This window comes from Dunckerocampus dactyliophorus, unplaced genomic scaffold (genome assembly GCF_027744805.1).
Source record: "Dunckerocampus dactyliophorus isolate RoL2022-P2 unplaced genomic scaffold, RoL_Ddac_1.1 HiC_scaffold_43, whole genome shotgun sequence".
In the NCBI taxonomy this organism is placed as follows: Eukaryota; Metazoa; Chordata; class Actinopteri; order Syngnathiformes; family Syngnathidae; genus Dunckerocampus; species Dunckerocampus dactyliophorus.
In genome coordinates, this window is record NW_026559879.1 from 37501 (window position 1) to 45000 (window position 7500).

The following is a 7500-nucleotide window of genomic DNA, read 5'->3' on the forward strand; positions in this document are numbered from 1 at the left end:
AAAAAATGGCAAAGTGTCAAGGGAGAAATTCAGAAACCCAGGCCGAGCTGCCTGGAGCCCAGGGGCGGCTGCAAAGTCTGTGGAGAGCCGCTGTGTCCCTGGATGAAATGAGGAAAAAGGTGAAAAAATGGCAAAGTGTCAAGGGAGAAATTCAGAAACCCATGCCTAGGGTCCTGGAGCCCAGGGGCGGCTGTAAAGTCTGTGGAGAGCCGCTGTGTCCCTGGATGAAATGAGAAAAAGGGTGGAAAAATGGCAAAGTGTCAAGGGAGAAATTCAGAAACCCAGGCCGAGCTGCCTGGAGCCCAGGGGCGGCTGCAAAGTCTGTGGAGAGCCGCTGTGTCCCTGGATGAAATGAGAAAAAAGGTGAAAAAATGGCAAAGTGTCAAGGGAGCTAGGCAGAAACCCATGCCTAGGGTCCTGGAGCCCAGGGGCGGCTGCAAAGTCTGTGGAGAGCCGCTGTGTCCCTGGATGAAATGAGAAAAAGGGTGAAAAAATGGCAAAGTGTCAAGGGAGCTAGGCAGAAACCCATGCCTAGGGTCCTGGAGCCCAGGGGCCGCGGGAAAGTCTGTGGAGAGCCGCTGTTGCCCTGGATGAAATGACAAAAAAGGTGAAAAAATGGCAAAGTGTCAAGGGAGAAATTCAGAAACCCATGCCTAGGGTCCTGGAGCCAAGGGGCCGCGGGAAAGTCTGTGGAGAGCCGCTGTGTCCCTGGATGAAATGAGAAAAAAGGTGAAAAAATGGCAAAGTGTCAAGGGAGAAATTCAGAAACCCATGCCTAGGGTCCTGGAGCCCAGGGGCGGCTGTAAAGTCTGTGGAGAGCCGCTGTTGCCCTGGATGAAATGAGAAAAAAGGTGAAAAAATGGCAAAGTGTCAAGGGAGCTAGGCAGAAACCCATGCCTAGGGTCCTGGAGCCCAGGGGCCGCGGGAAAGTCTGTGGAGAGCCGCTGTGTCCCTGGATGAAATGAGAAAAAAGGTGAAAAAATGGCAAAGTGTCAAGGGAGAAATTCAGAAACCCAGGCCGAGCTGCCTGGAGCCCAGGGGCGGCTGCAAAGTCTGTGGAGAGCCGCTGTGTCCCTGGATGAAATGAGAAAAAGGGTGAAAAAATGGCAAAGTGTCAAGGGAGAAATTCAGAAACCCAGGCCGAGCTGCCTGGAGCCTCAAAGCGGATAGAAATAGCGTGGAGAGCCGCTGTTAAGCCAGACGCCCTCTGGCGGACACAGGCAGGAGTTGCAGTAAATGCATTGAAGTCAATGGGCGAGAGTAAGCCATGCCTTGCGTCCTGGAGCCCAGGGGCGGTTCTAAAGTCTGTGAGAGCCGCTGTGTCCCTGGATGAAATGAGAAAAAGGGTGAAAAAATGGCAAAGTGTCAAGGGAGCTAGGCAGAAACCCATGCCTAGGGTCCTGGAGCCCAGGGGCCGCGGGAAAGTCTGTGGAGAGCCGCTGTTGCCCTGGATGAAATGAGAAAAAAGGTGAAAAAATGGCAAAGTGTCAAGGGAGCTAGGCAGAAACCCATGCCTAGGGTCCTGGAGCCCAGGGGCGGTTCTAAAGCCTGTGAGAGCCGCTGTTGCCCTGGATGAAATGAGAAAAAAGGTGAAAAAATGGCAAAGTGTCAAGGGAGCTAGGCAGAAACCCATGCCTAGGGTCCTGGAGCCCAGGGGCGGTTCTAAAGTCTGTGAGAGCCGCTGTTGCCCTGGATGAAATGAGAAAAAAGGTGAAAAAATGGCAAAGTGTCAAGGGAGCTAGGCAGAAACCCATGCCTAGGGTCCTGGAGCCCAGGGGCGGTTCTAAAGTCTGTGAGAGCCGCTGTTGCCCTGGATGAAATGAGAAAAAAGGTGAAAAAATGGCAAAGTGTCAAGGGAGAAATTCAGAAACCCAGGCCGAGCTGCCTGGAGCCCGGGGGCGGCTGCAAAGTCTGTGGAGAGCCGCTGTGTCCCTGGATGAAATGAGAAAAAAGGTGAAAAAATGGCAAAGTGTCAAGGGAGCTAGGCAGAAACCCATGCCTAGGGTCCTGGAGCCCAGGGGCCGCGGGAAAGTCTGTGGAGAGCCGCTGTGTCCCTGGATGAAATGAGAAAAAAGGTGAAAAAATGGCAAAGTGTCAAGGGAAAAATTCAGAAACCCATGCCTAGGGTCCTGGAGCCCAGGGGCGGCTGTAAAGTCTGTGGAGAGCCGCTGTGTCCCTGGATGAAATGAGAAAAAGGGTGGAAAAATGGCAAAGTGTCAAGGGAGCTAGGCAGAAACCCATGCCTAGGGTCCTGGAGCCCAGGGGCCGCGGGAAAGTCTGTGGAGAGCCGCTGTTGCCCTGGATGAAATGAGAAAAAAGGTGAAAAAATGGCAAAGTGTCAAGGGAGAAATTCAGAAACCCAGGCCGAGCTGCCTGGAGCCCAGGGGCGGCTGCAAAGTCTGTGGAGAGCCGCTGTGTCCCTGGATGAAATGAGAAAAAAGGTGAAAAAATGGCAAAGTGTCAAGGGAGCTAGGCAGAAACCCATGCCGAGCTGCCTGGAGCCCAGGGGCGGTTCTAAAGCCTGTGAGAGCCGCTGTGTCCCTGGATGAAATGAGAAAAAGGGTGGAAAAATGGCAAAGTGTCAAGGGAGAAATTCAGAAACCCAGGCCGAGCTGCCTGGAGCCCAGGGGCCGCGGGAAAGTCTGTGGAGAGCCGCTGTGTCCCTGGATGAAATGAGAAAAAAGGTGAAAAAGTAACAAAGTGTCAAGGGAGAAATTCAGAAACCCAGGCCGAGCTGCCTGGAGCCCGGGGGCGGCTGCAAAGTCTGTGGAGAGCCGCTGTGTCCCTGGATGAAATGAGAAAAAAGGTGAAAAAATGGCAAAGTGTCAAGGGAGAAATTCAGAAACCCAGGCCGAGCTGCCTGGAGCCCAGGGGCGGCTGCAAAGTCTGTGGAGAGCCGCTGTGTCCCTGGATGAAATGAGAAAAAAGGTGAAAAAATGGCAAAGTGTCAAGGGAGAAATTCAGAAACCCAGGCCGAGCTGCCTGGAGCCCAGGGGCGGCTGCAAAGTCTGTGGAGAGCCGCTGTGTCCCTGGATGAAATGAGGAAAAAGGTGAAAAAATGGCAAAGTGTCAAGGGAGAAATTCAGAAACCCATGCCTAGGGTCCTGGAGCCCAGGGGCGGCTGTAAAGTCTGTGGAGAGCCGCTGTGTCCCTGGATGAAATGAGAAAAAGGGTGGAAAAATGGCAAAGTGTCAAGGGAGAAATTCAGAAACCCAGGCCGAGCTGCCTGGAGCCCAGGGGCGGCTGCAAAGTCTGTGGAGAGCCGCTGTGTCCCTGGATGAAATGAGAAAAAAGGTGAAAAAATGGCAAAGTGTCAAGGGAGAAATTCAGAAACCCAGGCCGAGCTGCCTGGAGCCCAGGGGCGGTTCTAAAGTCTGTGAGAGCCGCTGTGTCCCTGGATGAAATGAGAAAAAAGGTGAAAAAATGGCAAAGTGTCAAGGGAGAAATTCAGAAACTCAGGCCGAGCTGCCTGGAGCCTCAAAGCGGATAGAAATAGCGTGGAGAGCCGCTGTTAAGCCAGACGCCCTCTGGCGGACACAGGCAGGAGTTGCAGTAAATGCATTGAAGTCAATGGGCGAGAGTAAGCCATGCCTTGCGTCCTGGAGCCCAGGGGCGGTTCTAAAGTCTGTGAGAGCCGCTGTGTCCCTGGATGAAATGAGAAAAAGGGTGAAAAAATGGCAAAGTGTCAAGGGAGCTAGGCAGAAACCCATGCCTAGGGTCCTGGAGCCCAGGGGCGGTTCTAAAGTCTGTGAGAGCCGCTGTGTCCCTGGATGAATTGAGAAAAAGGGTGGAAAAATGGCAAAGTGTCAAGGGAGCTAGGCAGAAACCCATGCCTAGGGTCCTGGAGCCCAGGGGCGGTTCTAAAGTCTGTGAGAGCCGCTGTGTCCCTGGATGAATTGAGAAAAAGGGTGAAAAAATGGCAAAGTGTCAAGGGAGAAATTCAGAAACTCAGGCCGAGCTGCCTGGAGCCCAGGGGCGGTTCTAAAGTGTGTGGAGAGCCGCTGTGTCCCTGGATGAATTGAGAAAAAGGGTGAAAAAATGGCAAAGTGTCAAGGGAGCTAGGCAGAAACCCATGCCTAGGGTCCTGGAGCCCAGGGGCGGCTGCAAAGTCTGTGGAAAGCCGCTGTTGCCCTGGATGAAATGAGAAAAAGGGTGAAAAAATGGCAAAGTGTCAAGGGAGCTAGGCAGAAACCCATGCCTAGGGTCCTGGAGCCCAGGGGCCGCGGGAAAGTCTGTGGAGAGCCGCTGTGTCCCTGGATGAAATGAGAAAAAAGGTGAAAAAATGGCAAAGTGTCAAGGGAGCTAGGCAGAAACCCATGCCTAGGGTCCTGGAGCCCAGGGGCCGCGGGAAAGTCTGTGGAGAGCCGCTGTGTCCCTGGATGAAATGAGAAAAAAGGTGAAAAAGTAACAAAGTGTCAAGGGAGAAATTCAGAAACTCAGGCCGAGCTGCCTGGAGCCCAGGGGCGGCTGTAAAGTCTGTGGAGAGCCGCTGTGTCCCTGGATGAAATGAGAAAAAGGGTGAAAAAATGGCAAAGTGTCAAGGGAAAAATTCAGAAACCCATGCCTAGGGTCCTGGAGCCCAGGGGCGGCTGTAAAGTCTGTGGAGAGCCGCTGTGTCCCTGGATGAATTGAGAAAAAGGGTGAAAAAATGGCAAAGTGTCAAGGGAGCTAGGCAGAAACCCATGCCTAGGGTCCTGGAGCCCAGGGGCGGCTGCAAAGTCTGTGGAGAGCCGCTGTGTCCCTGGATGAAATGAGAAAAAGGGTGGAAAAATGGCAAAGTGTCAAGGGAGCTAGGCAGAAACCCATGCCGAGCTGCCTGGAGCCCAGGGGCGGCTGTAAAGTCTGTGGAGTGCCGCTGTGTCCCTGGATGAAATGAGAAAAAGGGTGAAAAAATGGCAAAGTGTCAAGGGAGAAATTCAGAAACTCAGGCCGAGCTGCCTGGAGCCCAGGGGCGGTTCTAAAGTGTGTGGAGAGCCGCTGTGTCCCTGGATGAATTGAGAAAAAGGGTGAAAAAATGGCAAAGTGTCAAGGGAGAAATTCAGAAACTCAGGCCGAGCTGCCTGGAGCCCAGGGGCGGTTCTAAAGTGTGTGGAGAGCCGCTGTGTCCCTGGATGAATTGAGAAAAAGGGTGAAAAAATGGCAAAGTGTCAAGGGAGCTAGGCAGAAACCCATGCCTAGGGTCCTGGAGCCCAGGGGCGGCTGCAAAGTCTGTGGAAAGCCGCTGTTGCCCTGGATGAAATGAGAAAAAGGGTGAAAAAATGGCAAAGTGTCAAGGGAGCTAGGCAGAAACCCATGCCTAGGGTCCTGGAGCCCAGGGGCCGCGGGAAAGTCTGTGGAGAGCCGCTGTGTCCCTGGATGAAATGAGAAAAAAGGTGAAAAAATGGCAAAGTGTCAAGGGAGCTAGGCAGAAACCCATGCCTAGGGTCCTGGAGCCCAGGGGCCGCGGGAAAGTCTGTGGAGAGCCGCTGTGTCCCTGGATGAAATGAGAAAAAAGGTGAAAAAGTAACAAAGTGTCAAGGGAGAAATTCAGAAACCCAGGCCGAGCTGCCTGGAGCCTCAAAGCGGATAGAAATAGCGTGGAGAGCCGCTGTTAAGCCAGACGCCCTCTGGCGGACACAGGCAGGAGTTGCAGTAAATGCATTGAAGTCAATGGGCGAGAGTACCCAATGCGCCAAAAAAGTGCTGAAAATATGACAAAGTGTCAAATGAATGGGAGTCAATGGGCGAGAGTACCCAATGCGCCAAAAAAGTGCTGAAAATATGACAAAGTGTCAAATGAATGGGAGTCAATGGGCGAGAGTACCCAATGCACAAAAAAAGTGCTGAAAAAGTCCACACGAGCCTAGTCAGAAATGCAGGCCGAGGCGGCTAAAGCCCCAAAGCGGCTATAAAAAGCGTGGAGAGCCGCTGTCGCCCCGGAGGAACGGAGAAAAAGTGCTGAAAAAAGGCCTAAATCCTAACGGACCTAGGCGGAAGTGCAGGCGAGGCGGCAGGAGTCTGAAAACCGCTATAAAAAGCGTGGAGAGCCGCTGTCGCCCCGGAGAAACGGAGAAAAAGTGCTGAAAAAAGGCCTAAATCCTAACGGACCTAGGCGGAAGTGCAGGCGAGGCGGCAGGAGTCTGAAAACGGCTATAAAATGCGTGGAGAGCCGCTGTCGCCCCGGAGAAACGGAGAAAAAGTGCTGAAAAAAGGCCTAAATCCTAACGGACCGAGGCGGAAGTGCAGGCGAGGCGGCAGGAGTCTGAAAACGGCTATAAAATGCGTGGAGAGCCGCTGTCGCCCCGGAGGAACGGAGAAAAAGTGCTGAAAAAAGGCCTAAATCCTAACGGACCGAGGCGGAAGTGCAGGCGAGGCGGCAGGAGTCTGAAAACGGCTATAAAATGCGTGGAGAGCCGCTGTCGCCCCGGAGGAACGGAGAAAAAGTGCTGAAAAAAGGCCTAAATCCTAACGGACCGAGGCGGAAGTGCAGGCGAGGCGGCAGGAGTCTGAAAACGGCTATAAAATGCGTGGAGAGCCGCTGTCGCCCCGGAGGAACGGAGAAAAAGTGCTGAAAAAAGGCCTAAATCCTAACGGACCGAGGCGGAAGTGCAGGCGAGGCGGCAGGAGTCTGAAAACGGCTATAAAATGCGTGGAGAGCCGCTGTCGCCCCGGAGGAACGGAGAAAAAGTGCTGAAAAAAGGCCTAAATCCTAACGGACCGAGGCGGAAGTGCAGGCGAGGCGGCAGGAGTCTGAAAGCGGCTATAAAACGCGTGGAGAGCCGCTCGGATGATTTTTCAAAGTGTCAAATGAATGGGAGTGAATGGGGCAGAGTACCCAATGTGTAAAAAAAGTGCTGAAAAAACGACAAAGTCCACACGAGCCTAGTCAGAAATGCAGTCCGAGGCGGCTGGAGCCCCAAAGCGGCTATAAAACGCGTGGAGAGCCGCTCGGATGATTTTTCAAAGTGTCAAATGAATGGGAGTGAATGGGGCAGAGTACCCAATGTGTAAAAAAAGTGCTGAAAAAACGACAAAGTCCACACGAGCCTAGTCAGAAATGCAGTCCGAGGCGGCTGGAGCCCCAAAGCGGCTATAAAACGCGTGGAGAGCCGCTCGGATGATTTTTCAAAGTGTGAAATGAATGGGAGTGAATGGGGCGGAGTACCCAATGCGCGAAAAAAGTGCTGAAAAAACGACAAAGTCCACACGAGCCTAGTCAGAAATGAAGGCCGAGGCGGCTGGAGCCCCAAAGCGGCTATAAAATGCGTGGAGAGCCGCTCGGATGATTTTTCTAAGTGTGAAATGAATGGGAGTGAATGGGGCGGAGTACCCAATGCGCGAAAAAAGTGCTGAAAAAACGACAAAGTGTCAAATGAATGGGAGTGAATGGGCGGAGTACCCAATGCGTGAAAAAAGGTCTGGAAAAACGACAAAGTGTCAAATGAATGGGAGTCAATGGGCGGAGTACCCAATGCGCGAAAAAAGTGCTGAAAAAATGACAAAGTGTCAAATGAATGGGAG